The sequence below is a fragment of the Elgaria multicarinata genome, chromosome 9 (genome assembly GCF_023053635.1).
Source record: "Elgaria multicarinata webbii isolate HBS135686 ecotype San Diego chromosome 9, rElgMul1.1.pri, whole genome shotgun sequence".
Lineage (NCBI taxonomy): Eukaryota > Metazoa > Chordata > Lepidosauria > Squamata > Anguidae > Elgaria > Elgaria multicarinata.
In genome coordinates this window covers 51,813,477-51,835,044 of record NC_086179.1, presented here as the reverse complement: position 1 = coordinate 51,835,044, position 21,568 = coordinate 51,813,477, and the positions used below count along the sequence as shown (strand labels likewise).

The following is a 21,568-nucleotide window of genomic DNA, read 5'->3' as shown; positions in this document are numbered from 1 at the left end:
TGAAAGCGCGAACACGGAACCGGAACAGTCCGTAACGCCTTCCCGCCACAACGTGCGCCCTCCAAGCCCTGCCCAAGCAGCCTCTCCCCTGCCTCCGCGTAGGGCCCTCCATCACAGAGAGCCTGCCGGACTGGCTGCCCCCGATCTCGCTCTCGTTCCCCCACCCATCGCGGCGAGACTGATTGACGCTTCAACCAGGCAGTGTTGCATGGCTTCCTTTCTTCACGCATCCTCCGCTGTTTACATTATACAGAGGCTGGGGGAGGCGGCGAGGCGCAGGCGGCGGCCGCCCAGACCCGTCCCGTCCCGTCCCCCACGTGCTTGTTTGCGCTTCAGCCGCCCAGGCTAGGCCAGGCCAAGCCGGAGCGGGCCGCCCAGCCGCCGTCTCGCCCCGAGGTAAAAGTGACCTGGAAGGCGGCAGAGCGACCTTTACGCGCCCGTCGAGCAGCCACGGCTCCAGAGCCAGGCGCGTACATACTCCTCACAGGCGGAGCGACGGCCAGAGAAGGGCACCGCCTCTGTGCGCTTCCCTCCTCGCTCCCTTCCCTGGTACCGACGGAGCGCGGGGCTCTCTCGGTCTCCCCCACCCCCGCGCGCCCGTCCGCGCACCCCGGCAACCGCAGGGCGGAGATCTCCTACCTCCCATCTCTTCCCCCCCCCCACAGTATAGAGGGTCCCACCCTCCAAGCCACGCGCCCCCACTACCTGCGCGAGGCCGGGTCTCTCGCAGTGACTCAGGAGCGAGGAAGGAGCGCCGCGCGGCTGGCGGTAAAAAGACCCAAGCTCCCGCCGCTCGCGCTCATATAGAATTAACGTCACCACGTAACACTGCCCCCTCCTCCCCTTCCCCGCTTCTTCCTCCTCCTCCTCCTTTTCCCGCGCCCCCTCCCCTGTCTCCAGGCAACCCCGTGCTCGCGCGCGCCTGCTGGCCTGCCTTGGAATGGCGAACGTGCTGCCTAGTGACGAGTAGTGGTCTCGCTCTTTCTCTCACCCGCCAATCAACCCGCCAACGAAGCTCTAGCCAACCACCGACTCAGGCGGGCAGGCCAGGCGCTCCGCGGGCAAGCCACGTGCTCCCGGATTCCCTGGTGCAAACAACGGTGTGTGACAGGAAAAGAGAAGGGATGACAGAGACAGTTGGCAAGGGACGGGAGCCAGGAGCCTGCCTGAGTCGCGCCTTGGGTGGTGCCGCCGGCACTGCGTGACAGCCAAACTGGCAAATCCTGGCTGGCTCCAGACTGAACCAGTGTGTGTGTGTGTGTGTGTGTGTGTGTGTGAATGAATGAATGTATATAGTGTATCTACCCACCAATGCATTTCCCCATACACATATATACAGTGTGCGCATGTTGGTGTAAACAGGGCTGGGCAGAGGGGGGCTCAGTGGGGCCAGTTGGCATGAACCTGTGATTTTGAGGGGGCCTATTCCGAGTCCTCCTGGGCAAAGTTGCTTGATTTTTCTGTTGTTGATGATGAATTTGCCCAAAGAAAAGCACATAAAGCATTTCTGAATGTGAAGAAGTGATATCTTATATACATCTTGAATAAAAATGCTTGCCATTACCTTTTTTTATAAATCATTCTAGTTCATATGTGTTGAGAACTGATTTAAAATACTTAATGACCAGTTTGAAATGGGGCCTACATTTCCCATCTGGCCCAGGCCTATTACCAGCTTTGCCCGGCCCTGGGTGTAAATGAGAGACTTTCCAACCTCTCTTCTGACCTGTTTTTGCACTGGCTTGAACTATATTGGAGTGCTGCCTATCATAATTATTATCTAGTATTTGTTGGTTTTGATATTTTTGCTGTTTTAAATTGTGTTTGTGGTCTTTATTACCATATTTTTATCACATTTAACTGATTTTATTGTTTTAGTTTAGAGTTTAGAGTTTCCACTATAGAGCAATTCACACAATGAATAATAATAATAATAATAATAATAATAATAATAATAATAATAATAATAATAATGCAGTTGGTGTACATGGTGCTTTACAATATGTAAGAGAGGAGGTCTCTTCCCTGAGGGCTTTCCAATTTGACACAGGAGAGACGACAGAGGAAGCGGAGGTAAGTTGTGGGTTTTGAGGAGAGATTCATAGAGGTGTTCTAGGAGGCGGTTCCTGGTGTCATGGGCAGCAAGCCAGAATGGGTGAAATAATTTGAAACAGCAGGGACATTTGGATGGTTGAAGATGATGGGGCTGGAGGAGCAAAGGTCTGGGCTATGAGAGCAAAATGAAAAGCAAGGCCAAGTCCATGGAGAGCTTTGAAAGCAGGCTTATAGAAGTACCCTAACAATTTTGAAACTCCCATCATTATCTATTAGTGAGCATGCAGGGGGCCTTGCCTTCGTCCCCTTGAATAACTGGTCTTATTTGGTGAATTGGGATGAATAACCCCTAAGTCAGGGTGTGTGCTTTCAAAGCAAGCTTGAGCCTCATCACCACTTCTCATTTGAGCAATTAAGCACTGAAAATCTTCCTTGATCTACTTCACCAAGCTTTAATGTGTGGGCTCAGAACCAGAATCTGCTGCATTCAGGTTTCTGAAGTCAACATTACTAATTGCCATGTCTAGAAGTAATAAAGATGAAAGTACTTGTGACCTGTGCTTAGTGCCTTTCCTTTAACACTGAATAACCATGACCAGCCTGTACAACCTGACTGACTGTGGAGGTGGGCTGGTTCTGGATGAGATAGTTGCCTTCCAAGAATGCCTGAATTCCATACACTTACATTTTAGAATTGAAGTATTTGATTCCTTCCTTTCATCTCTAACCAAGTTCAGAAAAAGAGCTACAAGCAATTCGGTATAAGGGGGTTAAAAATATGTTAATTCACCAAAGTTAAGTGGCTGATATTATAGTGGCTGATGTTATAGCTTATACAGGTTCCTTGAAGCTAGAGCAATGCCTCCAATTGAATATTATACATTTGTGATATGTTATTGCATACATACCAGGTGTGTCTTGTATCAAGTAAGGAAACCAGATGTCATGTACTCAAGAAAACTCAGAATGTGGCATAAAGTTAATATAGTTGACTTATTTCCTCCCAAATTTCAGTCTAATACACTACCATAATGGTGTATTAGACTGAAATTAACTTCACAACTACCTATATTTTGTAGATTGCATATAGTTTGTTGAAATACTACAATCTTTTAGAATTGAACATCTTGAAATCATCTGTTTTTCTTAAAAATTTAATGTAATAATGCTATGCTAGTCCTGATGGAAACACATCCAAATTTTCTGCAGTGGACCAACAAACATTGGACTACATCAAACCTTAAGCAAGGGACTTCTGCTCATCCAGCGGGAGTTTTTCTTTCCTTCCTCATCACTGAAGTTCCTTGAACACCCCCCATATCCTTCCCAGAGTATCTGTCAACCGTGGGGGAGGGGGGTCAGGATGCATCCACCAGTGGTGTCTATTCTGCTGGAGGAAGGACACGGTTGGATGCAACCCATTCACCTGATCCTAAGCATTTATTCAGAAATTCATTCCACTTTGTTCAATTGGGCCTATTCCTCCCAAATAAATATGCATAGGAGTGCAGCGTAAAGATAGATTTTTTTTACCAGAATAAAAAGTATTCTGGTATACAGAGTATTGAGGACTGAATATATTATAGATCTCATAATTATGTTTTACATATTTAGATGGTTTTATAATTGGGAGCATACAAGACCTTTCAGGTTTTAGTTACATTGTAGTTTATAGGCAACATATTACCTTTGTTGCTCTCTAGCATGGCTCACAATCCCAAAATTTAATTTGAACTGGGCTTGATACCAGTTTTGTGTTTAGGATTGCCATGTTCAGATTCTTTATGGGTTCTTGTGTCTATAAGACTCTGGTCCTACGCACACTGATCTTGAAGTAATCCCTATTGAACACAGGAGGAATGATTTCTGAGTAAACATAAATAAGATTGATCTTTAAGTTAGGGAGAGAGAACTACCAGGCTTGGTTTCTTCCATCACTGCAGCACTGTGATGGGCAAAGCCTCACCTGATAAATTCTTCCACCTGTGCAACTGTATATGAGCATGTTCAGGATCTGAACAACCTAGTTTAAAAACTGAACTAAATAACATAGATCTCGACCATTTAAGATTATTTTGTATCTTCTGTTGTAATTGGCAATATATAGTGCCAACATTATACTAGGCATTGATGATGTTGGGATCTAGAAGTAAGATCTTTTTATTGATCTTGCGAGAAATCAAATGCGACATTTTTAGTTTCCCTAGGCAATGAAAATACTGTGAGTGTGTGTGTTCAAGAGAATAATTCAATGATAGCCTCTCAGTATTTTCCCCATTATTCTTTACTTCCTGACTAATATTTTTAGAGCAGAGGCAAATTAGTAATTAATCGGGGAACAAGTTACGTGATAGCATCACTGAGGCTCTATCAAACTATCACTTGGCAGGAAATTTATTTCCCTACATAAGTTTAAATGAGGTTCCCACCCATCTTTCCCTTTGTACTTCTTTCTCTTGTGCTGATGAAAAGAAAGTGGATTTCCCCAAAGGGAACACAACAGCAGAGTGGAGAAATACAGTATAAGGAAACTTTGAAATGTTAAGACAAAAGAAAAAGGATGTGGTATGAGGGAAAGGTTGAAATGTGATTATATTCCTTTTTGACATAAATAGATTTTCTTTATCTTAACACTATAGAGATTGTTTATGCAGACAGAAAGCAGAATGTATAAAGAAAACCAGAAATTGGCACAAGATGTAAAACTTTTTGTTTCAGTAGCTGTAGAAAATAGTACCAAAGTGATAGCTCTCAAGGTGTGACACAGCCCTTCTTGACTCTCTCTCAAGGTCAAACTACATGTTATATGCAAATATGTGTACTGAAGCTGTGCCCCTAACAGTTGTTGTTGTTTTTTTTAAAAAAACTAACAGAAGCATTGGGAGGCTGAAATTTTGAATGGAGGAGTGGTGGGGTGAATGACTGCTTCTTTCCCACCCACCCCACATCCATTTTTTTTAAAATAAAATAGCTCCCCCACCAGATGACTTCTGAGATGACTGCAAATGTGTTTAGAAAGACACATCTGGAACCATATAATGGGAAAAGTAGCTTTTCATATCAAAAAGCTTCTCAATATGTGATTTGTTTACAATGGGTAATGGGGCTATAAACGTATTCTGCACCTTCTTCTAAATCATGAATGGCTCCCTGGCAGCCCTACCAAATTAATCAAAGTATGGTCATCAGTTTGCCCAAAGTTTCAATCATAATGTTTGCTTTTAATGCTATATCTCTCTTTTGCATATTTTTTTGGTAACATATGCGTATAATAGACATAAAAGTACATATTTCTTTGTAATACTTAGCTTGAGCTATATGTGCTTCATAACTCTATTGCTAGATGGCACCAATTTCATTATGGAGCCTGAGCATTCAAGAAGGGATCCATTTCTATGTCAACATCTACTTCTGTCAATGCCCTTTGCATTGAAGAGAGAAGGGGCTCTATGAATTGGCCAGGAATTGGACCTTCCTGGACCTCTTTGTGCTGTTTAAGATGTTATTTTCCTTTGGAACTCTTAATCTTCTTGATCTATAAAGAAAGTGTGCCGAGAATTCCAGGATATTGGGTTTCCAATGACTAAGGGACAACACTGGATAGTTTCCTATATTTCATTTGTTTCTCTCAAGTCCGTTCCTTGGGGCTCTTAAGATAGCCAATGATTTTGGCACTAGCATGACAGTAAAAAAACAATAGCCAAATCATCTTTGGACATCATCAGAGGAGCATTTTTATCGCACACTCGTTACAAGATGCTACTTTATGAGTTTGTACATGGCATGCAAACAACCTTGGAAGACTTCCACATCAGGCTCAGCTGACTGAGACACAAGTTTCAGTTCAAGATGACAGAATATTGATTGAAAAAATTGCTGCGCAAATTTGTTTTCTCAATGTCTAGAGCACTATTCAGCAAGAATGAAATGGACATGAGTAAATCATACAATGGGAAATAATGTTTACTTTGTAGCAGGATCAATAATTATATCATCTTAGTACTGTCCAACTGACTGCAGCTAAAACTACAGATATTACACCACCATTAAATTGAAAATGCTTCATCAAAAATGTAAGGTCAATATGCTGCTGAAGTAAGCATAATATAGAATCAAACTCGGAGTTTATATGTACAATTTAAATGTTAGCAAACAAGAGAGAGGATCATTTTGACACTTGCCTGATATAAGATGAGCTGTTATGCAATAACTGGTTCACAACAAGAGTTTCATATACTTACGTTTACATGGTAAGTTATCAGCTGTTAGTTGCAGATGTTATGTGGAAAAGTTAATGTGAACTTACCGAAGTGAAATATATTTGTATTAACTGACATAATATCATTTCCCAAGATGTTCAAATGCAGAGATTTTAATGGGACCAAGTACATTGAATTCTGGGAATGGGTTGAAATATTTTTATTTTTAGTAAAATTTTAAAGTGTGTAACAATCACAGTTTGACAAATATAGAAGTAAATTGATTGATTCCAGTTAGAAAAGTTAGTTTTGTGCACTATCCTTGATGCTGAATTTGTCCAGATACCCCTCAGAATTATGACACTTGTCTTTAATGATGTCACAGACAATGGGCAGCAAACGCTATTAGCATTGTGCTGGAGGTTGCTTATAATAGTGCAATGTAATCTATATTAGCAGTAGTCTCGAATTGGATACTGCCCATGATTAGCTAAAAGCTATGACAATTTTGTAGCAATTTTCCAATAATCACAAAAGTGATAAATGCACTTTCTAGGGAAAGCATCACATTTCCTCAGATACAAAATATAGCTCATCTGTCACTCAGAAAATGCAGTGTCACTGCAACAAGAGAATGACCTCAAGATAGAAGACATGAAACAATGCACAAAAATGAGTAAGCAACTTCACATTTGTTGTGCTAAAATCTGATCACGCAAAAAGATTCATATGCCAAATAAATATCTGTGTAACACATGATGCATTTGTGTGTGTGCAAGAACCACCAACCACTTACCATTCACCAAGATTCTTCTCCAGCCTGTGTCAGGGAGGAGACCATGTGACCTCTCCCTCTCCAATAGGCATTCAGCTCCAGGGCTGCAAATGCTTTGCAAAGCAAGAACAAATGGGATTTTAGAAAAATTCTCTTCTTCCTTGCAGCCACATAGAGCAAGCAAGACAACAGTTTTTTCTAGAGCTCCAAAAGTCTCATTTGTTCTTGCTTGCAACAGTCTGGGACTCTGCAAAGATACTGCATCCCGGGAATTCTTTCTGAATGCCTATTGAAATAGGAGAGGTCACATGTTCTCCTGGGAGTTCAGAAAGAGCTGCCATGCTTTCTGTAAAGAGGCTCATGCTGTTCAGTTGTCTACTAATCAAACCCTGGATAGGGCAACAAACCATGGCTTGAATAAATCATGGGTTAGTATTACATGTAAACCAGGCCAATGTATTATTAACAGCACAATTGTATGTGTGTTTACTTACTCAGAAGTTCCACTGAGTTCAATGGGACTGACTCCCAAATAAGTGTACATAGGATTGCAGCCTAAGGCTCCCCCCCTTTTACTTTGTTTTATTAAAAAAACAAAAACAATCTTGCCTGCAAAAGTGAGCTGGGAGGTGGAATGCAGACAGCCTCTTGGCTCATTCAGTAGCTGTGATTCTAGTTGTGGCTATCTACTAAAAATCTTGGGGAAGAAAGTGGGGCAAGTTTTTTTTTCTCAGAGGAAACACTTGCACTTCATTCTTCCTTGGGAGCACTGAATGTGGAGCAGGTTATGTAAACCAAGGTTCAGGACTTTAATGCTTACTAGCAAACAGACTATGCAACTTTTCATTGGAAGAAATAGCTACATGTTCATATTATTTGGTTTAATGAAGAATATAAGCTGAATTAGAACTGTGGGTGGGCTCTACCTGATATAATTTCCTTTCGCTTGCACACTTCCTATGCTCTTGTTTGCATACTACAAGAAGCCACTGGCAGAACAGTAAATCCCTAAGATTGCACCTTTTGCCTGAAGAAGAAATCTGAGTTTGGCTTTGCAGCTTTTGCTCAGGAAAAAATCCTATTTGATACTGTGTAGAAAGTTCACCTTTTCAAACTTGCTGGATCAGTTTCTATCTTTATCCATAGCTTATCAAATGCCTCTTCTTTTCCTTGCTCTCTCTGATGTAGGGACTCTTATCGTATCATGTACTGCTGGCATAAATTTTTAATTGCTGTTATAATCAGGCAGGCTCTATTTTTGAAATTTGATTAATTCACTGCTTTTTCTGTTTCATTCTTTTAACTATGAGCTACCATGTTCAGATGAATTCTCAACACTGTAATCTCAGCCCTCTAGCATTACAATTCTTGCAGGAGGTGTAGAGATTGTTTTGCTATTAGCGGTGTTTAGATTAATGTTATGTTTACATCTTAACAGTAGAAAGTATGTTTGCATAACCCTGGATCTATATATTTATAATATGCACACTTAGTTTAAATATTTATTTATTTTAAAGATTTATGTCCTGTGGGTGATTTATAACAGAACAACTATATAGTTGAATACCAATCTATTAACTTGTCTCTTGGTGGTGGGAAATCTATACTGCATCTGCAGATAAGTTAGAGCCAATCTGAAGGTTTCCTAAAAAATAAAAATAAGGATGCATAATTTTAATGCTCATTTCCTCTTCTTAGTAGCTACTAGTAAAGTATTCTGTTCGACATACTGACATCTTTCATATTGAAGATTATCCTCACATGGAACTTCCTATTAAAGTGGAATTTAATTTTACATAATTAGGAAGAAAAAGATTACATTATGCTTAGCTTTTTCTCTAATCTTTAAATGCAATATTGAACACTGTGTGCCTCCCCATCAGCCCTGCTTCATACTATTGGCCGGCAGCAAAGTGTGATGATATCACGTTATACATTGTATATGACATTACAAATAAGAGTGTTGTGAGGGGCCAACTTTCCTCAGCTCAATTCGGAATCAGCTCGTTCACTGTAAGATTTCTCAGCAAGCATTCAGAAAACAGCTCTTCTTTTTCCTTCAAAAGTTACCTTCCTGTTTGTAATATTGGCACATGAGCAGTTTCACATCCTTGCACCTTATTGCTTTCGTCCTGGGAAACAAGTACATGGTAGAGAGCTGATTAGAGATTCAACCATCATAAACCCACCTGGGAACAAGAGAGGGTTTTAGATCTGCAATGGGCACAGCAACCACATAAAAATCTGCAATAAACAATTGGAAGAACCGCTCCAAATGGAGAAGATACCAAATAGTCACTAATTTGACTAATGAATTTGGGGGTGCAGAAACATTTCTAAGTGGGGGGAGGCGATTTGCCCTCCACTTGGGCCACCATAGGCCAGATGTCATCAGCAGGCATGGCCCTGCACCCTGACATTATGATAGTGAGTATGGCCATATCCACAGTCATCACTCTGCCCCCTACTTTTTCTCTCCCTCTCCATACTGGGAGAGGCACATAGTTCTCTGCCTCTCCTAGTATGGAGGAAGGAACTCAGCTGGTCTTGGTCATATCCCTGGCTATATGTGGCTCCAGTACTTCTGTGGACACTGCCCTGTACAAAGCAACTCAAACAGTGCCAGGAAAAGCAGTTGCTCTTCCTGCTGCTGATAGAGCCCCTGCTGTCTGCATCCAAACTTATATCAAAGATATAATTGGGGGTGTCCTCAGGGGTTGCGGGGAGGAACCCCAGGGGGCTCTGCAGGCCGGATTCAGAAGCCCACTTGGTCAGATTAGGCTCAGGGGTCAGGGGATCTGCACCCTTGAATTAAAAGTTTCAGTAAAAGTAAAGTGTTAATATTAAAGTCGTTCTGTGCATACACACCTACAAAGCAGCTGTCTTAGCAGGACACATTTTACAGCAATCAGTGAGAGTCTAAAGATGAATGTGTATGTGGCTTGGAGACATGAATGTGGTCTACTGAATGCTGACCACACGGGCATCGAATCTCATGTTACATCCAAACCAAGAAAGGACTTTTGGCTCAAAGGCTGATCAGTTCATAATAGAGTAGAGCACTATGAGCTTGGCGAATTCATATTCTGACTGAGGTAATTATAGGGAGAAGCAGTATGGAGCAGCAACAACTTCCATATTTATTTAGTACAAGAGACATAGTACATTTTTATTCCTCCCTTATTCCATGAAACTGGAGTCAATTTACATGGTTCTCCCCCATTTTATCCTCACAATAACCCTGCAAGGTAGGTTAGTCTGAGAGTGAGTGGCCCAAAGCCACCCAGTAAACACTATGAGGTCCACCAGACAAGTGTTTTATTGCACATTTGTTACTGGGCACTCACGGATTTTTGTGGGTCCCTCTCACGACGTCTGCCTCCCGAGCTCCTCGCACCTCTTCTAGCTGCCTTTGCGACACAAAAAACCACCCCAAGAAGTCCAATTTAAAATTAAGACAGAAGTTTCAGTTATCTCCTGCTGTGTGCAGAAGCAGCGCGAGCAGAACGGCTGACTGAATGGGCCACATGCACATTGTTTACTTCCTCTTTCAAAAAAGGAAGTAATGAGGGACAAACACGGGGGCGGCAAAGTGACCATAGCGAAGTGTGATTTCCCTCCAAGCTGAGGATTCAGACCTGCGTCTTCCACTCACAGTTTGACACTCTTAACCTCTACACCAGACAAGCTCTCAGCAGGGAGGCAAAGAGTGAAAATATTGTCAAAGATAATTCTTCATTTTTGTCCTTGTTGAGATACAACTACAAGCTATGTTTCATTTTCTTATTAAATAATAATTGTCTGCATAGTTAAAAGTATTGGGTGAAATTCTATAGCTTAAAAATAGTTCTCACGGGTTTAATTCTGGGTCCTCACATACACAGATACATTAACCATTTAAAATGGCTGCTTTTCATAGTATCCTAGCATTGGAAGATATCTCATGGGTCAACTATTCCAACCTCATGAGTTAATATCAAATAACTTTGATTTAAGGCATCTTGAATAGGGAGAGGCAGAAGGTAGATAAGGCCCTGCTGGTAGATCTCTGGATGATTTGCAGTAGATCTGCAAGAGTTTCTGACTCCCAAGAGCAACTTGTCATGTAAACCCATTGAGGATGCATTGTTGCTGTAATTAGGCTTATGGGTGGTTTGTTAACCATGCCAACAACCCACACTCACTAGGTTCATATGACACAACAAGCAGCAGTTGCAGCTTGAATTTGCCAAAGTTGCCTGTCATGCATTGGCGCACACCACAACCCACCGTGGCTTAAATAAATAAACCATGGCGGGCTGCAGTGACCATGTGAACCAGGCCACTGTGTTCTTTAATTCTATTAGTGATAAGTCTGTCATGAACTGAGTGACTATTTTGCACTGAACTCAAATTGCTAGACCTTGGGCATGTGTATACTATGGAGTGTGGAGGGAGGGAGGGGGACGATCCTGGATTTACCTGTTTCCAGGATCGTCCCTGGCCATCTAAATGGAAGCACAACATCCTGGAAGGGAAGAGGGATGTCGCGCCATTACAGCCGCCATTTCTTTAAAAAACAACAATACAGGAGCTGGAGCACGCTTGCACTCCAGTGAAAAAGTAAGTAAAAAAACCCTTCAACTTCCAGCATTCCAATCATTGGTCATACTTGTAGGGGCTTCTGGAAGCTGAAGTCCAAAAATCTGGCAATCTAACCTCTGCCCACCCCTGTCATAAAGCATACACTAAAAGATAAAGAGTGATTTTGGTGATACTATCCAATGCAGCCTTTTCCCTCCAAAGAGTACAAATGTTAGCAATAGCCCTGCATACACTGCCCACAAACAAGTGAAATTAATCCTGGCAGCTGCTATAAAGAACTAAGAAGCAGTACATGAGCACAGTGTCACTGAGGCCTTAACTAGACCTAAGGTTCATCCCAGGGTCATCCCTGTTCATGTAAATTACACACAGGGGATCCCGGGAGCAGGCAGGACAACCCCGGGACGACCCGGGATAAACCTTAGGTCTAGCTAAGGCCCCAGTCTGTCATTATCCTCCTGTGCTTTTTTAAAAATCTCCCCCCCCCCCATGTAACTATTGATTCATTCATTTTTGCGTCATGATTTTACTTTATTTATTTATTTATTTATTTATTTATTTATTTATTTATTTATTACATTTTTATACCGCCCAATAGCTGAAGCTCTCTGGGCGGTTCACAAAAACTTGTATTCATGAAACCTTTACTCTTTAAATACAGGACAATATGAATAAGGAAAGGGGAGGAAATGGGAGCAGGAGGGGGCAAAGGATTTACTATTTATATTGTATTGAATTTTTTATTATTACTATTTTTAAATCTAAAACTTCAGGCACAGTCCTGTCAGTTCCACCCTGGGGCCTTGTAACCCTTCGGATTCAGATGCTTATGAGTACCCAATGCAGAGTGGGAGGCACCTTGCACCGCCCGCTCTGCATGTAAGCTAGTCAGGCATTTTCAGCCAACTAGTAGAGGCTTCGAGAAGCAGGAGGGAAGGAGGCTGGGGTGGCCATAGGATAGGTCAGATGGCTGCCCCCCTCCCCATCTCCTCCTCTCCCTGCCCCGGGGAACGCCTCTCTTTCCCCTGTTCTGTTTTCCAAGTACAGAGGTAGCTGGCACGGTTCTCTCTGCGCCAGCTACAAGGGGGAGAGGGAGGAGGCAGAGAGGGCAGTTTCCTGGCTCTGAGCTTAGAGCCAGGAAACCAAAATATCCTATGTCCCCCAGACACTCCCTTAATAACAAAAAACATTCTATGATCACCCCGAAGTGCATAAAACAAGGGGTGCAGGGGAATGACTGCACAACCATTTGTGAGTAACAAACCAGAGAAATACCCAAGCTCATTGTGGCTGAAGAGGAATGACATCCTATTCATGTATGCCACCACAGGAAGCAGTGATGTGTTTTCTTATGCTTCAATGAAATTGCTCTTTTGCGAACACATAGGGGTCCATCACATCTACTTTTCCCCCCAGGCACGATCTGCGGTTTCCACCTCCATTTCATTAGTGCATTAAGCTCTGGTCCCTTTCACATGACTTCCTGGTATTGCCACTGTATCGGCGAAATCTCTTTTCACTTGTTCACTCTTCTGCTGTTGCGCCTGCCCTACCTTGTCCCCTTCTCCTTCTCCCTCCAGTTCATTCATTGGTTCTTGTGGTTGATGGACATTGTGATGGGCATGGGTGCCTTCCCCCCACCCCCGTTTTTGTTGACTAGCATTTTAGCGATTTAGCGTTTCATTGGCTGGGTGCCATTTCTGCCTTTAGAGGTGAGATGATGTGTCCTTCTGTGCAGGGTCTTCACTTACCCTCTCTCTTTCTCCCCCTTCCTGGTTGAGCAGTTGTATGGACTGGAGGAGAACTGCCCCCTTTCCTCTTTCATCAGCAAGACTACCCTTAATGCACACGCCCCCAAGAAGAGATATTCTGCAACATAGCGTGGGGATGGAAGGGCAGTTTTATCCTGTGTGGAGAAAAAATACAGCACTTTCCTCGCCCCGGAATTACACGGAAAATGGAAGAGATGAGGTAAGATGACTGCAGGACAGGTACGATGTTGTGTGAGGATAGCGGGGCAAAACGATGAACAAGGCAGGATGAAAGTGAGATAAAATGCTGGTGTGATGGAGCTCATACTGTTGAATTGTTTGAGCTTCTAATCTGACAGTAATATCACTAAGGGATGTTACTCAGTTTTTCTCTCCAGTGTATCAGAAATGTCAAGGAAAGCATTTATTTCTGACTTACTCTGGCTGTCAGATGTCTGTGCTGATAGCAAACACCCTGCACAAATCTATTTTTATAGCTAGGGGAGCAGCAAAATAAGCTGGAAGGAGCCAAGCTGATAAACACCCATAGACCAATGGTTTGTGTGATGATTATTTGCAAGTAGAGTTTCAGGTTGGTTTTCGATCAAGCATGTCCAGTCCCTGAAACTGAATGAACCAAAGAAGAGGGAGCTGAAAATGCTCTACACCCATATCCTTAAAAAAAAAAATCACTTGGAAGTAATATCCATGAAAGTAAGATCAATAGGGCTTCGCTTATAGGAAATATATAGGATTGGGTACACAACTGCAACATCACAAATTGAGAGTAAACCCAGAAGTGAAAGAACATTATGAGTTAAGATAACAGTTCTGCTACCATCTTCTGATGCAGCAAAGCACAAAATTACTACAGGACACAGACTACATGTGGATTACAGAGCTTCCTGGAGGCCTTTCAACAACTGCAGAGTCAGAGATGGCAGTACAGGTCTGTGTCCCTCATAATGTAAGGCATTGGGCTGGTAGTTCACAGTTGCAGATCAGGACAAATATTGACCGAAGCTACTGAAACTACCTCTGTGCAAGCACCATTTTCCCATTGTGACCACTATACCTTTAGAGGGCCAGGAAGATTGTCTGACAGATCAAAATAAAAGAGAGGGGCTTGTTTCTGAAATTTACACAATGTTTGTAATGCAAATGTACCATTGAGGGATACATCGCAAAAGTACTGCATATGAATACATTTGAGATGTATCCCTCAAAGGTAAACCAGGGGGCTGTCTTGATGGTGCTGCATTCCCCCCAAACCCTGAGGTTTCGCTCCTCCAAGGTTGCACCACATAATCCACATGGCAAGGCGTGAGCATGGGGTTTATGGAGATGGAGCCATTTCATTTTTTGAGGATTAGAAGTACTGTGATTCCACAGAACATGAGTATTTTTTTTATCTAGAAAAGAGAAGGTGCTTGCCTGGCAGAAAAGGAGCACACAGTCTCAGATTTGGGAAGAGTCTTCCTCCCCCCACCCTTTTTCCATGCAGAATCCACATGAGGAAAGAATAGGGCTCCAAGTGGAGATGTCATCCACAGAGCCTGAAGAATTTCAGAAGAGCTGGTGGTATCCCAAGTTGGACAGATCTCAAGAAAATGCCTTTGTGAACTCATCGCTAACATGATAAACAGATTTTCTCCCAGAGAATGCCTCTGGAGCACGTTTCCCAATCTTGCACCATGCCGATGTTGAACTACAACTCCCATCACCCCCAAATTGCCATGCTAGCTGGGGATAATGAGGGTTGTAGACTAACCTATCTAGAGGGCACCAGGTTGGAGAAGGCTGTTCTAGAAGTACCATATATTCTGCTCTTCCTTTCAATCTCAGGTAAAATCCACTGGGATATCTGAGCAGAGGTTTGTAGTGAGTTTGCCTAGCATAGGAGAAGTCATGAGTGAAATAAGAGGCAGAAGTGAGGAAGTCCACTCTAAGGGAGCTCATTCTATCACCTTGAATCAGCATCAGAGAACTCTATTCTATTTTTTGTAAAAAGAAAAAGAAAAAAGTTTGCTTTACTATTAAGATGGTATATAAAATGCATTAAAAGAAAGAAATGAACAAAAGAGAATATTAATTAAATAGCTTCAGTCAAAGCTATGCTCCTATCATGTTTACCAAAATATCAAGTGACCTACAAAGGAACAATCAAGCATCTGTCAAATGACCGAATTTTTGAAATCCAGATATGCCTTTACAATAACCAAGGAAGTAAAAAACAGATGGAAAGCTTGACTTTCCTCTGCAGCTGTATTATAAAAAGCTCTAATCCTTAGTCATAGGAATCATAGTATGTATATTTACATTTCACATAGCTTCTGAGCCTGCATATGAAAGAATTATGGTCCCATTCTAATATGCTTTTATCCAGCTGAGATATTAGTGCTTAAAATGAATTCATAGTGTGGTTGCAAAAGGTTTCTATGTTCCTTTTTAGTGCATTAGTAATCATTATAAGATCTTACTATTACAATCCCATACAATGATACATGCATTTTATTTTAAAAGATTTGACTGTAATGCAATCATGTTATTATATGCATTCACTGTAATTTCCAGGAGCAATTTGCTAATTGCAATTTTTAAATAATATACCCTTTTTTCTGTTAACCTCAATTCTTAAACTTACTTTTTAGGCAAAAGTAAGAATATGTAGAAACGATTCTTTTAGAATATCTCTGTCTTAAGCTACAGTTTGTAGCAACCATCTGAATAATTGTTCCCATTGGCTCTAGAACAGTTCTTTATAATGGAGCATTCTGGGAAATGGTGTTAAACTCAGCAATCCACAAGCTTCATAAAACCTCTTGGTTAAGAGCCATTCCCAGCTGCCTAGCCTAGTTTTATATAGTATGCCAAAAATACTGTGCTCTCTAAAGCACAGTGCAATGAACAACAGATCTTACAACTATTCTTGCTTCCACGCTAACACCTTTCTCAGGAATTGCTACCCTTTCTTTACCCACTGCTTATGGAGAATGCAGACATGGCTATCAAACTGTTACAATCTAGTGTTTTCCATGTTGTCCTCCCGTGTGTTTTCAAACCTTTGTGGTGACATTGGTGCAATAAAATACAATTGCAGCAGCAGCAGCCTTTCTAGTGTAGAAGAAATGCTGTTAGTGAGGTGCTTTCAAAGCTCCTGTCCATTGAATTAGAAGTTTCCTGATGGCTGGATCAGCCCAGTTCTATTACATATTTTTTAATGTTTGGTGGGGTTTACTTTTGAATACTATCTTAATTACAAACTGAACAGCTTCATTTAATTGCCCACTGTCAGTTGCTGTTTCTGAGGGGATAGAAATGCCTTTAATGGCTTCTTTCCTTGCATTACTTTTTCTTTTAGCTTTTATAGCAAAATCACACCATTTTGGCACATATCTATATGATCAGGAAAAAAAGTGGCCCTGTTCAGAAGACACCTTAAACCATGGCTTTAACTATAGTGGTTAAGCCAGAAAGCCGGGCTGTGTTCAGAAGACACCTTAAACCATGGCTTTAACCATGGTGAATAAAGCAAAAAAGCCTTATTCACCATGGTTAAAGCCATGATTTAAGGTGTCTTCTGAACAGGCCCAGTATATAAGGAGTTTGAAAGCTTTCCCCTCTTGCAGGAACAGAAAGTCATATTGGGCAATTAAAGATGCAATTCTCTGGGATCACCACCATTTAATTTATATGCTGCTTTTCCACAAAAAGTGCCCAAAGCAGCTAACGAAACAGCAATACAAAAACAAAAAAGCATATCAGTGCATCACTACAATAGTACATCATTACAATAATAAACAACTCATTTCACTAATACTAACATTATAACATTTCAAATTAATTACAAAATAGGCAAAATCAAGCATTGCTGCCAGCTAGACAGAAGCTGCTAATCTTAGAGGCTTCCAAGTATCCTGTGCCCTGCAAGGCTGCTGCCAGCAGGGTAGGAGGAGCGATGGAGGCGATTTTTGCCTCCTTGTCCTCCTTTATAATGTTTTCCTCTAGACAGCTTCTGCGCCCATCAAGAGGAGTTGCATTTTCAGAGTTGGGACTAGGACTGGAAAGACCACAAAACAGAGTGAATGCCAGCTTCTGCCCTCCACCAGAACACCTCCTTGAGGTCATCCGAGGTTGCTTTTGCAAACCCAGGAAGCAGGCACCATGGCTCTTTCCAAAGTGGCTGTGAGGAGGCAGGTGGGATGATTGAATCTCAAAGTCCCTCTCCTGAAGTCATAGGAGTATCTATGGCTTTGGGAAGGAGAATCAAAAAATCCCCATAGGGTTGCTCCCAAGCATATTTTTGGATGGTTGAGAATATACCATTCTGTATACCACTTATTCTGTATATCAATTGCTGGGGAACCTGAGTGGGATGGTGCCATTGCACTTTTGTCCTACCTATGGGCTTCCCACAGGCAGCTGGTTGGCCACTGTGCAAACAGAATGCTGGACAGGATGCATAGACGTGCACAGCTCATTTCATTAGGATGTGTATCTTAAAGGCCCTGATTGGAGCAGAGGAGGGGAAAGCATGAGGGTGAGAAAGTGGGTGGGTGGGTGAGAAAGTGTGCTTTCTAGGGCCTCCAGGAAGTGTGTAATTCTTCCCCACCACACTAATAGCAGCTGCCATTAGCGTGGCAGGGGGGGAATTGCACTTTTCAGAGGCTCCGGAAAGCACACTTTCCCCTCCTTTGCTCCAATTGGAGCAGGAGATAGTTGGGCAGGAAAGCAGAGGCAGCTGTGGGAAATTAGGGTGTGCCTGGGCCATGCCTGTGACGAGATGCACCTTTGGTCTGATTCAGCATGGCTCTTCTTATGTTCTTATTGCATGTAACATGGTCACAGTGTTACGGAGTGTGCCTGTAAAAGCTCCATATATCTGCTGAAGAATTATGTCACAGCACTTTCCAATGAGAATGAGGATTGATCTCAACTCTTGCCCCGAAGTCCATTGTTGCTTAACCAACAAGGAGAATCCAACAACTGGGGGAAGGTGGGGGCTGGTTGTAGGGAGCAGGATTATGATTGCTAGAGTCTGATAACTCAAGTGAATAATGAACAAGGCAATGGGGCATTTGGGATGGACCATTGTGTGTGAAGGATGCTTGTCGCCATCTGCACTTAGATCCTGGGATTACAGAAATGATTTTGAATATTTACATTGTACAACAGTAGGTTGGGGAAAACTGTGGCATGAGGAGTAATTAAATGGATCATCTGGAAAGCAGTAAGTCTCTGATGAGCTCCCTTTTTCAGATGAACAGGGCCTACCTAGTTATCAGGATACCAATGAGTATGGACGCTGAATGGGTAAAGAGAAAAACTATATCCAGATTTTTTTTTTACTACAAACTGCCTCTACTGCACCTTTGTTGTGAAGCCTGCAGCCCAGAAGTCTGAGAATTCGGTACCTTTGTAATGAGTTTTTCTAACGGGTTTCATAGCATCTTTGTAACAAGTACATGGTGCCTTTGTAATGAGTTTCATAGGAAAAATTAAGCTCACATTTCTTGTTATTGGGATTACTCTCATGAGTTTCTGAAATGGTCTTGCATCATACAGGACATTGCTGGGTTATGTGTTTTAAAGGCCTTTTCTACCATCAGTATTATGAAGAGCTTTGCAAAATCATTACACATTAATCTTACTTTTATCTTCTTGAAAATGCATTTAGCATGAAAGTCTGTACCAGCTACACAGTTCCTCTTCCAACTGTCAACATTAAAAGATTCTGACAGGGCCAAATCATGAACACACTGTAGCCTGCAGCATCTTTCAGCAGCCAAAACGTCTGTGGCCTTTTGTTAAACATTTGCAAAGCTCTTCTGGTAGAGAAACATTAGTGTTGCTAACACCAGAAATGTTGTGACAATGTTGCCCAGCAAAGAGTTCAATACACGCATCAACAATAATAAGTATTTATAGATATGGATCATGGGTCGATATAACTTCCAATAGCAAAGGATACTCTGGGCTTCTTTAGATTAAGGCGAAATCATGTTTCCTTTGCTTCCTGCTTCTCTTGCACAATCCCAATGGGGCTGAATTAGATGACTGGAGAGGGGTGACCATGTAGTCTGTAATGGAAAACTTCCCCTCCTCTCGCTGTTCATAGCCCTGAATGGGACAGTGCCCTCTTTGTAGCACAACTTCCCCTGTACACAGTAGGAACTACCAAGATATTTCAGCAGAATCAGAACATCACAAGCTTTTTAAAAATGGAATTACTGGTGGAAGGATCTTGGGGTTGAATATAAAATTCTAACCTATTTAAGAAATTCTTCAGAAAAGCCAAAATTACTCAATGTGGCAATAACAGATTTCCAATGAATTTTGTCAAAGGCCTTTTCAGCATCCAATAAACAATGGCTGCCAGATCTGTTCTACCCATGTTTAAAGCTATCAGATCTACAACTAATCTAAGATTATCAGTTTCCCCCCTCCTTGTTTAATAAATCCCACCTGATCTCCTCGCACCAATGTTGTGATAACTTCTTGCAATCTATCAGCCATTCATATTTTAATATCTGTGTTAATTAATAAAATAGGTCAACAATTAGTGCAGCAAGTATGACCTTTGTCAGGCTTAGAAATCACAGTAATATAAGCATTGTTTAACGATGAAGAAAGAGAGCCCGATTCAAAAATATGATTATAAAGATGGCAAAGTTTTGGAACTAACGGATTGGAAAATGCTTTATGCCATTTAATTGGACCCGGTGATTTTCCAGTATTTGTATTCTTAATTGGTTTTGTATTTTCCTCATTATGCAAAGGAGCTGAAAGAAACTACCATTGTGAAGAATCTAAACATGGAAGATCGACATGATGGGGGGTGGGAAGCATCCATATGCTGCTCCGATGTTTCACATCCCATACTATAAAAATCTGAATAAAACCTTTCAAATTGTGAATTTATATCTATGGGAGAGGTGCATGGAGTTCAGTGCATCAAAATTAGGCATGATTCCTTCCTTCCCTTCTTCCTTCTTCAAACATCTATTTATTCTCCTTCGCCTGTCAGCATATTGTGTGTGTTTCTTATATATATATATATATATATATATATATATATATATATACACACACACACACACACACACACACACACACACACGCACACACACACACACACACACACACAAACACACACTGATTCAATAGATTATGGTATCATTTTTGTGAACCATCCAGAGAGCTTCGGCTATTGGGCGGTATAAAAATGTAATAAATAAATAAATAAATCACCCCAAACTCAGAGCCTCCGCAGCATCCCTGAGAAGGATTCAGAATTCCCAATGAATCACCAGTTGACCCACTACAGGGTGAAATTTATACCTTCCAGGCCTGAAGACATAGCCCTCCCTTCCACTTCAGACTTTGAGGATGACTTCTGCACAACTTCTCCTGTCATTCAGCATCATAGGAGCGGGAAAGGGCTGCAGAAATAACTATGGTTTTTTTTTAAGGCTACAGCTGGCATCCAGCAGGGTTGGAGACTCTGGGCCACCTGGGCCTGCCAGCCTTCTTAAGGCCAGTCATGTACAACCCCTGGTTGGAACAACAGGCCTCTCTCTAAGGAAACATTCCACTCTGTATCCCCTACACTAGGGATGCACAATGTGTGTCCTCATGCACTCCTCAAGGCCTTAAGTACAGCCCTCCATGGGACTAGCCTCACCATCCCCTCCCGCAGCAATCCTGATAGAGATTGCACAATTCCTGCTGCTGCGATGAGCGAGGGAAGAGCAATCGGTATCAGGATCATTGGGGGCAGGAGTGCAGAGAACATCATAAAGACTGATGGGGGAGGCATGAAAGTAAGGCACCATCCTTCCTCCTACAGGTGGCTTTTCCCCTGCTGGTACTTGCAGCATGGAAAGAATGGCTTGTATCAGGATCTCTGGGATGTACGTATATGTGTGTGCATGTGAATGCATCGTGTATTTATTTATTTAAAACATTTATATCCTGCCCTATATCAATAAGAACTCAGGGTGGCGTACAGATAAAAGCATACTGTATAAAACAGTAAATATACACAGCTAAAAACAAATTAAGCCATAAACCAAGTTAAAACAATATATAATTTAAAAGCAGTAAAACTATTAAAACAGTTAAAACAATGTGCCTAGTGAATTCAACCATTAAAAGCGTTGTTAAAAAGCCGTGTTTTCATTTGGCGCCGGAATAAAATGAGT

General features: G+C 41.9%; 1 protein-coding gene across 3 annotated transcripts in view; it reads right to left on the bottom strand.

The window, feature by feature from the left end:
• NAP1L1 (nucleosome assembly protein 1 like 1) overlaps window positions 1-813 on the bottom strand; it is a 35,141-nt gene extending 34,328 nt beyond the window's left edge. For 2 of the 3 annotated variants that reach the window (XM_063133854.1, XM_063133856.1), the window contains exon 1: window positions 706-813. The gene's annotated coding sequence lies outside the window, so the exon portion shown is untranslated. The remainder of the gene's footprint in view (window positions 1-705) is intronic. The other variant, XM_063133855.1, reaches the window with a different exon arrangement.
• Window positions 814-21,568: the final 20,755 nt, after the last annotated feature.